General features: G+C 33.7%; 1 long non-coding RNA gene across 2 annotated transcripts; it reads left to right on the top strand.

Moving 5' to 3' along the window:
* The first annotated feature begins 3032 nt into the window (after positions 1 to 3032).
* Positions 3033 to 8533, top strand: LOC125046938. 2 transcript variants are annotated; one of them, XR_007116690.1, is made up of 3 exons: positions 3033 to 3418; positions 7688 to 7764; positions 8357 to 8533. It is a non-coding gene; the product is annotated as an uncharacterized LOC125046938 (long non-coding RNA). The 2 variants fall into 2 exon arrangements; XR_007116689.1 differs by lacking the exon at positions 3033 to 3418 and adding an exon at positions 4013 to 4074.
* The last annotated feature ends 3967 nt before the right edge of the window (positions 8534 to 12500 follow it).

Here is a 12500-nt window from a genome sequence, read left to right on the forward strand (position 1 = left end):
CCGCGGATTTTCGTAGAATGTCAGGAAACTGAGAGATGATAACTTATACAGCACCAGATGGGTAAACCGTTCTTGGTACATATAATACGTAAAGCTGTACCTTACAATTTGCGGAACCTTCAGTTGTTTCATATGGAATTAATATCACAAAGTAACAATACAACGTACGTTATTTCTCTCTGTAAACAAAACTTTTATGCTTAAATTAGTAATAGTAAATTCAACTACCTGTTTTTATATCACTTAACTAGGGTTGAGCATTTTACTTCCCTAACTCTAATACCAATTGTAGTATAAATACTGCAGATTCAAAGTCAAAACACTATCCCAGCCGTTACAATGTCTATTCATTAAACATTGAAAATAGTTGTATAGTATAGCGACGTAGGATACACATAAACATTATCAAGTACATGCGTAGATGAATTTGATGAAATAATTACATCATAGGTAAACAAGGTAGTGTTCGGCTTTATATTTCAGTGTCTGGTTTCACTGATGATTTATTAGTAGTCGCCCTTTCAATTTTGGATTTTCACTTGTTTTACCAGTTTCCGTATATGATATTTTGTCATGTAAAGAGTTAGCAAAAGAATTTATTGATGAGTATATTGTGTAATATTTACATTTTAGTTTGTTTATATGTGGTGTTTTGTGACCATATTTACATTTGGTTGAACCCCATACGTTTGATAAGTGGCAATTTATGATGAGAGATAGGGATTGTACAACATTAATACATGTTTCAGATGAGATTTTGGTCTTTATGTAGTTGGGGTATATCAGTGTGCTCACAAATGCTGCAACGTACCTTCTCTTTATATCCCATTACTGTTCATTATATTTCTTGATTTGTGCGTAATCAATTAAATATTTGTTCTTAACTTATGACTCGCGAAAATACGAAATTTCTTGACGTGAAGTCCTCCTACTCATCGGTACTATAACTCCCAGGCTTGTAGTTTCATTCATAAATTCACAAAGCGTAATCACTCTTTAGTACGACCAGTCTCCAGGTAAAGAGAAACTGGCAACTCACTAGACTCTCGAGTAGACCTATTTCGATTCACTTTCTCCATTAATTACAATCACCTGACACTTAATATCATGCTACATATATTTAGAATTGTATAAACCCATACACAACATTATGTGGTTTCCCCCACACATTTTATTATCTCTTCCAAAAAAGATTTGGCAAATCATAGTACTCCAGTCTAGGGTGAGTTGCCAGGTTTTCCATCCTGAGACTGAACGGGTAATATGAAGCAAAAAATACTGCGGTGAAATTTGCTGAAATTATATATATATATATATATATATATATATATATATATATATATATATATATATATATATATATATATACTTTATGTAAATATTTCCATCTATAAGCTTTTTCTAAACCATAAATAAATGGCACAAATAAGCAAACGAATGCTTATCCACAACTAATCCTCTGTAACACACTCAAGGCTTCGAGGACATCCGTTAAGTGTATTGTTTTTGAGACACCCTGACCTTGTAGTTTTGCTGTTGTCTGCTTCCATCGAATCCTTGCTAAGCCTCCTATGTTTAAACAAAAGTCCCATTGTAAGTCGATTTTTGTTGACGAAGGGCGAGGGAAAGGAGGATCGAGCAGTTTACGCCCGACAGTTTGGTTAGCATGTGATTCACAGAAACGAAAATTGCTTGTTAGTTTTTTGTTTTGTTTTTTTTGTGATGAATAACGATGTGTGTGTGTGTGTGTGTGTGTGTGTGTGTGTGTGTGTGTGTGTGTGTGTGTGTGTGTGTGTGTGCGTGTGCGTGTGCGTGTGCGTGTGCGTGTGCGTGTGCGTGTGCGTGTGCGTGTGCGTGTGCGTGTGCGTGTGCGTGTGCGTGTGCGTGTGCGTGTGCGTGTGCGTGTGTGTGTGTGTGAGTATATGTTTGTACATCTAATTATATATATACATATACATACAAACATACATATATATACACACATAGGTGTGTGTGTGTGTATGTGTGTGCGTGAGTGCATGTATGTATGTTTATTGCACATGCATATATACATATACATAATTACATGAATACATATATATGCATATATATATATATATATATATATATGTATGTATATATAAATGAATATGGTGTATACACATATATGTATGTATGTACATAGATGTGTGTGTGTGAGTGTGTGAGTGCGTGTGTGTATACGTGTGCATGTATATGTATATGTAAATATACATACACAGAAATATATATTTGCATGTATATACATATATATATATATATATATATATTATGTGTATATACATACATATATATATATATGTATTATATGTCTGTGTGTACAATACACACGCGCGAGCATACGCACACACACACATACACGTGTGTTTGCTTGTGCGTGTGCGTTATATATATATATATATATATATATATATATATATATATATATATATATATATATATATTAGCTCATATAAACGCGTAAACACATTCACAGAGTCAAAAGCAACACGAAAAGGCGCATTCGAATAATAATGATGAACCAACAGCGCTTCCCTTGCCCGCGTGCTAGTGTTATTAACCGTACGGACAACAGTAGAAGTAATGCCAACAATGGTAGTGATTATCACAAGGACGCAAATAAGATAATTCCAACACTGCATGAAAACCAGGTCACCACATACTTAGTTGACGACAGTTATAATCACTGATAACTCTGAATGATCACATTAAAACTCCTGGCTAAACAGAGTTAAGTTCGTAAATGAGCAAGTATTGTGATAAGAATTCTGGACCTGCATACACTTGGTCGTTGAACTTTGAGAATTTCATTAATTCCTTTAAATAAATGTGTATTTGCGAATTCTCGCTTCTTGACTCTCCCTTTGTCTCTCTCTCCTTGTGATTTCGCAGTTATTTCACGAAATTCTATATACTTAATTCTCTCTGTCAGTTCGTTTAAGTCTTATTGATTTCATTTACCTTTATCGCGGAATCATATATACTTCTACACTCCTCTTCGCCCCGACCTGACCTCACTTTCCCTTTTCCCTTCGGTCGTTCGAGCAAATGGAGAAAGCTATGGAATGACGAGCTCGTTCGATTTGGTTGTTAGACCTGGACGAGGAATACGAGGAAGTCTGGGCGAATCTGAAGTCGACGAGGACCTTGGCGAGACCTTCGAGGACGTGTGGACGTCGAGGACGGACCAAGGACCAAGAAGAGGCCTACAAGGACGAGCAACCACGTGGATGGATCGAGGCCAGCGCACGCAAGAACGAGTAGATCAGCCCTCGGGTGCGTCTGGGATTCGACATCAGCGCTGCTAGCAGGACACCAAGAGAAAAATTAAGGTTGAACTTATCCAGCGCCGGACTCCTCGGGGTGGCCGGTCCGTTACCGCGCTCGCACCGTTCGCCAGGTACGGTACCGCGTGTTCATTTATTTATGTTGCAGTCTTTCACCAATAAAGAGTCAAGCCATCCAATATATCAATGCTATCCACCAGTCTTACATAGGGGGTACCCAGCAGCATTTTATAGTGTGTGGGTCTGTGTATGTGTCTATATATACATATATATATCTATCTATATATATATATATATATATACACACACATATACATATATCATATATTTACATATATATACATATATTTATACACACACACACAAACACACACACACACACATACACACACACACACACACACACACATATATGTATATGTATATATATATATATATATCGCTGTGTTTGCCTGCTAGTATGTACCGTGTATACATAGACAAATATGAAGCCAGGCAGCCTTCATCCATGTTATTACCCTCTGAATGAAGCCGCCCTTTCGGCAGCCGAGATCTCACCGCTGTATTTCCCTCCACCGCCGTCCTTCCCCATTGGTCAGCTGGGACCCCTCTCTCTCACCCTATTGGCTATCCTCTTTTTTACTTGTGACGTCACTATGCCTCTCTACATATACCCAAAACGCGGATCGGAGCTGTTAGTTCGTCTGAAACGTGGAAGTATTTGCGAAGGTGCCTTTGCTAACTGAGAGATATTTTAGTGATAGTTCAGGTACTGTAAGTGCTGCTAGAAAAATATGACAGTGTATGAGTAGACTTTACACATGTATTTTTGTTCGTGGTCATACCCATATATGCTTTTGAATGTGAGGATATGCATATATTTATAATGAGTGTGTATATATATATGTATGTATGTGTGTAAGTATATACATATGTGTGTGTGGGTGTGTGTGTGTGTGCGCGTACACACACACACACGTACGTAAATATGTATACATATATATATATATATATTCATTCTCATTTATACTTTTTCTACATTTGTCAACATGAACACGTGTCATATATATATATATATATATATATATATATATATATATATATTTATGTATATATACACACACACATACATATATACACACGCATACATACACGTCTGTGTACAATCGATTATCCTTGCCGGAAGAAAAATTTAAGTGGGAGGGGAAAGGAATGGCGCGGAGAGTATGGAATGACAAAGATGGTTCGCGGTCATTTCAGATTAGTGAGCGGTCGTTAGTAATGCGAAGTCAGTAATAGAACTTCGCCCTCGTTTCGGGTGGCGGCTTTGTCCCAACGGCCCGACGCAGCGGGCCGTACAGTGGACTCAGAACTAACAGGAATCAGAAACCGATTGGGAGGCTACGCTTAGACGGAAGCTATTTTACAAGCCGTTGGGCCACGTGTTGAAGTATTCTTTAAATCTAAATACTCAGAGTTTCTTTTGTTGGAAGAATGCATTTGATATAGCAAAGTGAGGGTAAAAAAGAAACTAATGTGTCTCAAGATTCTTTAATTGTTCGTAGCCATGGAAATCCACCATCGGTAATTATGATTTGCATGTCATCTCTCAATCAGTCAGGCAGATTAATGCACATAAAAAGATTAAGGAAGAAGTCTGACAATAGACATATTTGTGCAAATGGTTCCGTTAGCAGTTCTCATCAGCACTCACTGGGCACTTTCTTATGCAAGTTACATGTGGATTAGGGAGTTAAATGCAGAAGACTCCTTGGTCACAAATATCAGAGGACGCTAAGCCCTGACTCAGGTAGCATGGGTTTATGTGACCATGGCAGATCTATACCCGGCTTTCTTTAAGGGAAAGTTATTCCATAGATTATGATCTGTTATTCCAACACAAATGTACGCTCCATGGGCCATAAACGTGTTTACAGTGTCGCTACAACCGCGAGGGAAACAAGCCTACCATTATTTCCGGTTGGGTCATTGAATGGAACACCGTAAACTTCCCGCCTTCCTTGACCTTGGATCCCCGCCCTTTGGTTAGCCGATCTGCTCCTCTTATGTCCGTGCCTGTTTCGGGTGCTCTTCTTTGTTCAGTTGTAGAGGAGGGGGGTATAAGTAATGCAGTAACTGGAAAGAGAAATAAGGTGTCTGCTGCTGAGCTGAGTTTCGGCTCATTTTGTCATAGACCTTAGGTTGGCTCGCGACTTTCTCTGATGGGTGGACTTAGGTTGGCTCGCGACTTTCTCTGATGGGTGGACAATCATCATATTTTGTTTTCTGTCTTTTCCCCATACTTTTGTTTTCATTTTCGACTCTTCGGTGTGAATACAAACTTATGAAATGGCGTTTACTGCACGCATTCCTCATACAAACATAATGTAATCAAGCAGAATGAAACAGGTCAACGGAAGCTGCAAAAGGGAAACTTAACCTTGTCTACTGTTAAGGAACCAGTTTAGCGCAAGTAAACACTTTCTCGAGTAAGGAAGAAGTTTCTTGTGTTTACAATACATTCTCTCTTTCTTGCATGACTGCGCACCTTTTTTAATCGATCCCTGTATATGGGCAAAGTTATTGCGGTTAGTTTGTCAAGCCTAGATTAGAAGTGTTTGAGGACATCACGTGGTAGATACGCTCGTTCTTATATAGATTTTAAAATAATACAATGGCACTGTCATGTGATGCGCTTTATCTCTCATATCTAGGCGCCAACAAGTGACCGGCACCCGTTTTGCACTTTTACTGGATACAATTTGATTAGAATATTTGTTATTATAATATTTTTTTTAGAGCAAAATGAAGAAACAAAATGATCTGGTATAGATTAGAACATTATTTCCATTTCTCTTTTAGAAATATTATTTTTAAGATACGGATGGCAGTCTATTCAGAAACAATCTTCAGTATATTCAAGTAACATTACTGTAAATTATAAATATCAAACTGTAGCTATGTTAAAAAACCCGCGGTAGGTCATGGCAAGTGAGGCCCGATTGAGTTAACCATTTATGGTTTACAAAGGATTTATGGATATTTGCTTTAAGCTGTGTCGCTTACACTCGGGTCTTCGTGGTGACTGATTTTCTTTCGCGTGAGGGTGAGAGACAGGCAGATAGACAGGGTGCGCGCGTGCGTGCGCGTATGTGTCTACATGCGCGTGCCTTTGTTTGTATATTAGTGCGCCGGTGTAAGAGTTTTGCGTTTGTTTGTGAGCACGGTCGTTCGTGTAGAATTTTGTGTGTACGTTACTTCGTGTGTGTGTATGCATGTATGTTTGTTTAATCAGTAGCACAATATTTTCAGCATACATAGACGTACACAAACATATTTACTTAATCTTATCAAAATCCCTTTGATTTCCATAACTTGCGTTAACCCTCACTTTCCTCTGACTGATATGTGTGTGTGTGTGTGTGTGTGTGTGTGTGTGTGTGTGTTCGTTTGGCGCTTAAAGTGGTGTAATACATTTATTCAATTTCCATTCATTTTCCCCCGCTGATGGTCAAAATTTGTTATTTTCATTTGCGATCGTAACAGCATCTGGCAGCAGCAGTGGCTGCCAAAAATAATGATAAAATTAGCAGATATGTTAACAGTATGACTGTTTTTTGTAAACACACACATACACATATAAATAAATATATATAGACAGATAGGTAGATAGACAGCTACATAAATAGACAGATAAAAATATGTAGGAAAATATATGTATGTGTGTATATATATATATATATATATATATATATATGTGTGTGTGTGTGTGTGTGTGTGTGTGTGTGTGTGTGTGTGTACATATATATACGATATGTGTATGTGTGTGTGTGTGTACATATATATATATATATATATATATATATATATATATATATATATATACGATATGTATGTGTGCATTATATATATATATATATACATATATATATATGTGTGTGTGTGTGTGTGTGTGTGTGTGTGTGCGTATATATATATACATATATGTGTGTGTGTGTGTATGTATATATGTAAGTATTTTATATGCGCGCGCGCGTGTGTGTACGGCATTTATTTTAGCTTCGACAACTCTGAATCAGCGAAAATTATATTTTATGTATTTTTATTTGTCTCCGCTGCGCATTAGAGATGCAGTCAGATAATTATAGCGTGATTACGATACTGATGGCAATTTATATATCGACCATGTAATCATCTTTTGCGAAACATCTGTGAATTTCCGCATGCACTGGTTCGTATATGTTTCCGTGTGTGTGTAGCTTTGCGCAAGGTTTATGTAACCACCGAATAAGTACTTTATAGAGTAGTGTTAGCCAGTGACTTCCACCGATCATCCGAGACCCACACTCGCCACAGCTAATACAGGTGCTTTTTCCCCGCAGGAGGTATTTTTGATCGAGCTGTCTGAGCGAAGGACTTCTTTTCGTGCGCTGAAGCCGAGTACAAATCCCCGTCTGATGTATGTGTATTTTTTTTTTTTTTTTTTTTGTATTTTTACTGTGGTCTGTTTCTTCCTGTCCCTATGTCCATCAAGAGTGTAAACTGAGTGTAACAATACAAATACCATGCGGACAAGGTGTCCTAGTACAAGTCGATATACTATTCTCACAAAGAGTGCAAACCAATCTGCCATTCTCATTAAGTGTCCAAACTAAGAGTTCTAATGCAAACTAATCCACCATCTTTACTAAAATTTCAACCAAACCATCCCATTAAAAACAATCTACCAGTCGTGTAAAGATTCCCTAAACAAACCAACCTGTCATTCCCACAAAGAGTCGCACTACAAACCAATCTGCCATTCTTGCCAAAAGCCCTTATTAAACATCCCAATACAAACCAACCTGCCATGCTCACTTGAGGCCTAAACAAGCTGTTCTCACATCCTCACTTAATTACGGGTCTTAACCAATCTGCCACGCCACTAAGATTCTGCTTAAGCATCCCGGTACAAACGAAATGCCATTCGCCCCAAGATCCTGCCTGACCTGAGCGTCCCAGCGCAGCCCGAGCTCTCCCTCTCCCACTCCGACTGACGCCCTTTGCCTCAGGTCCCGGCGTCCGATGAGTTGCACGCGAACCCCGTGGAGGAAACTCACCGTCTGCGTGCGTAAGCTGGAGGGACGCAGGGACTACGGGATCTGCCCCAGCGAGCCAGGAGATCATCGCTTTCAACACATACAGTAGAGAACGCATCTGGAAACACTATAGAAATCGGGAGGTAGTGATACGGCTCCGGGGACTTGAGTAAGTTCTTCCATCTGATGTTTGTGTTCTTAGCTTGAGAGCGAGTAACTTCAAGCTATGACATTATTATCCTTAGGGGTCTTGATGATGATGATGACTCTTAGGATCATTATTATGATACTGTTAATCTTGATATTACTAATATGCTTGTCATGGTTATTGCCGCTGTTGTTTATAATAGTATTGTTATTAGTGTTATCGTTATTATAATCATCATTATTATTATTACAAGTTTTATTATAATTATCATAATTTTAATAGTTATCATTATCATAATTTTAATAGTTATCATTATCATAATTTTAATAGTTATCATTATCATAATTTTAATAGTTATCATTATCATAATTTTAATAGTTATCATTATCATAATTTTAATAGTTATCATTATCATAATTTTAATAGTTATCATTATCATAATTTTAATAGTTATCATTATCATAATTTTAATAGTTATCATTATCATAATTTTAATAGTTATCATTATCATAATTTTAATAGTTATCATTATCATAATTTTAATAGTTATCATTATCATAATTTTAATAGTTATCATTATCATAATTTTAATAGTTATCATTATCATAATTTTAATAGTTATCATTATCATAATTTTAATAGTTATCATTATCATAATTTTAATAGTTATCATTATCATAATTTTAATAGTTATCATTATCATAATTTTAATAGTTATCATTATCATAATTTTAATAGTTATCATTATCATAATTTTAATAGTTATCATTATCATAATTTTAATAGTTATCATTATCATAATTTTAATAGTTATCATTATCATAATTTTAATAGTTATCATTATCATAATTTTAATAGTTATCATTATCATAATTTTAATAGTTATCATTATCATAATTTTAATAGTTATCATTATCATAATTTTAATAGTTATCATTATCATAATTTTAATAGTTATCATTATCATAATTTTAATAGTTATCATTATCATAATTTTAATAGTTATCATTATCATAATTTTAATAGTTATCATTATCATAATTTTAATAGTTATCATTATCATAATTTTAATAGTTATCATTATCATAATTTTAATAGTTATCATTATCATAATTTTAATAGTTATCATTATCATAATTTTAATAGTTATCATTATCATAATTTTAATAGTTATCATTATCATAATTTTAATAGTTATCATTATCATAATTTTAATAGTTATCATTATCATAATTTTAATAGTTATCATTATCATAATTTTAATAGTTATCATTATCATAATTTTAATAGTTATCATTATCATAATTTTAATAGTTATCATTATCATAATTTTAATAGTTATCATTATCATAATTTTAATAGTTATCATTATCATAATTTTAATAGTTATCATTATCATAATTTTAATAGTTATCATTATCATAATTTTAATAGTTATCATTATCATAATTTTAATAGTTATCATTATCATAATTTTAATAGTTATCATTATCATAATTTTAATAGTTATCATTATCATAATTTTAATAGTTATCATTATCATAATTTTAATAGTTATCATTATCATAATTTTAATAGTTATCATTATCATAATTTTAATAGTTATCATTATCATAATTTTAATAGTTATCATTATCATAATTTTAATAGTTATCATTATCATAATTTTAATAGTTATCATTATCATAATTTTAATAGTTATCATTATCATAATTTTAATAGTTATCATTATCATAATTTTAATAGTTATCATTATCATAATTTTAATAGTTATCATTATCATAATTTTAATAGTTATCATTATCATAATTTTAATAGTTATCATTATCATAATTTTAATAGTTATCATTATCATAATTTTAATAGTTATCATTATCATAATTTTAATAGTTATCATTATCATAATTTTAATAGTTATCATTATCATAATTTTAATAGTTATCATTATCATAATTTTAATAGTTATCATTATCATAATTTTAATAGTTATCATTATCATAATTTTAATAGTTATCATTATCATAATTTTAATAGTTATCATTATCATAATTTTAATAGTTATCATTATCATAATTTTAATAGTTATCATTATCATAATTTTAATAGTTATCATTATCATAATTTTAATAGTTATCATTATCATAATTTTAATAGTTATCATTATCATAATTTTAATAGTTATCATTATCATAATTTTAATAGTTATCATTATCATAATTTTAATAGTTATCATTATCATAATTTTAATAGTTATCATTATCATAATTTTAATAGTTATCATTATCATAATTTTAATAGTTATCATTATCATAATTTTAATAGTTATCATTATCATAATTTTAATAGTTATCATTATCATAATTTTAATAGTTATCATTATCATAATTTTAATAGTTATCATTATCATAATTTTAATAGTTATCATTATCATAATTTTAATAGTTATCATTATCATAATTTTAATAGTTATCATTATCATAATTTTAATAGTTATCATTATCATAATTTTTTTTTATCATCACATCATCAATGAATTGTTACAGCAATATTATTAAGTGTCCATTTAACATCATCATAATATTGTTATTAGCATTATTATTATTATCCATATTTATTATTACCATCATCAATATTATACATTACTACAATGAATTGTTATCATCATCATCATCAATGATTGTTACTATCAATATTATTAGTGTCATTACCATCATCATTAATGATTGTTATTAGCATTATTATTATTATCATTATTTTTATTACCATCATCACTATTATCATTATTACAATGATTGTTATCATCATCATCATCATCATCATAAGTCATTATTATTATTGTTGTTGTTGTTGTTGATATTATTACTATTATTATTATTATTTATAGTGGTAGTAGTTCTAATAGTAGTAGTAGCAGTATCTCTAACTTTTTAATTAAATGTGTTTTGCGCAAAAAGCCAAGCACTATAGACTGACCTTCATGCTAAGTTCCAGATGAAGATACAGTTAGTTGTCCAATGCCATGCACTCGCTCGATGGCTCGATATCACGCGGGCGCTCGGGTGCAACATCAAGCAGGCGGACGCTGCGCTCGGGAAGTAAGATGCTGTGTGGAGGAGCACTGCGGGGCCATGAGGAAACACGCACATACTGTCTGTGTGCTTGTATACGTGCGCGCATACACACACACTCACACACACACACACACACACACACACACACACACACACACACACACACACACACACACACACACACACACACACACACACACACATACACACACACTCTCTCTCTCACACACACACACACACACACATGTACGTGTATGTGTGTTTATATGTATGTATATACATTTATATGTTTGTATATGTGTATGTATTTATGTATGTGTATGTACACACACACACACACACACACACACACACACACACACACACACACACACACACACACACACACACACACACACACACACATATATGGCCAGAGGCAGAGAGGATTTTGTTACAGTGGAATGTGAATCAATTTCCTCCAAGAGTCCTGTACCTATGCCACCTTTGCCTCACTCCAGACGCTGGATCCCGGAAACACTTGCAATTGCCAATGTTGCACCACGCTACGTCAGGGGTTAGGTGTTTGAGGTTAAAAATTCAGTTTATTCTTTTAGATACGCATAATATTATATATGTGCTACCTGCTGCTTATCACTGTCTGTACCGGATAAGCTATCACAAATTATTCATTTTTGTACAAGTGCCGTTGGCGCCGGTTGTCACGTGATCATTCGAACCCACATGGAGCTCAACCTGTTTTAATTGCAAGAAATAAACACTCTCTGCCTCTATCAAAACAAATTCTTTCCAAGGTGAAAAGTACCGAAGTCCGACATGACCTCGAACTCCGCAAATTAAACCCCTAAACGACATCGAGAACGATTGAAAACGAAGGTTGTGTTGTGGATAAAGGCGT

This window comes from Penaeus chinensis, chromosome 39 (genome assembly GCF_019202785.1).
Source record: "Penaeus chinensis breed Huanghai No. 1 chromosome 39, ASM1920278v2, whole genome shotgun sequence".
In the NCBI taxonomy this organism is placed as follows: Eukaryota; Metazoa; Arthropoda; class Malacostraca; order Decapoda; family Penaeidae; genus Penaeus; species Penaeus chinensis.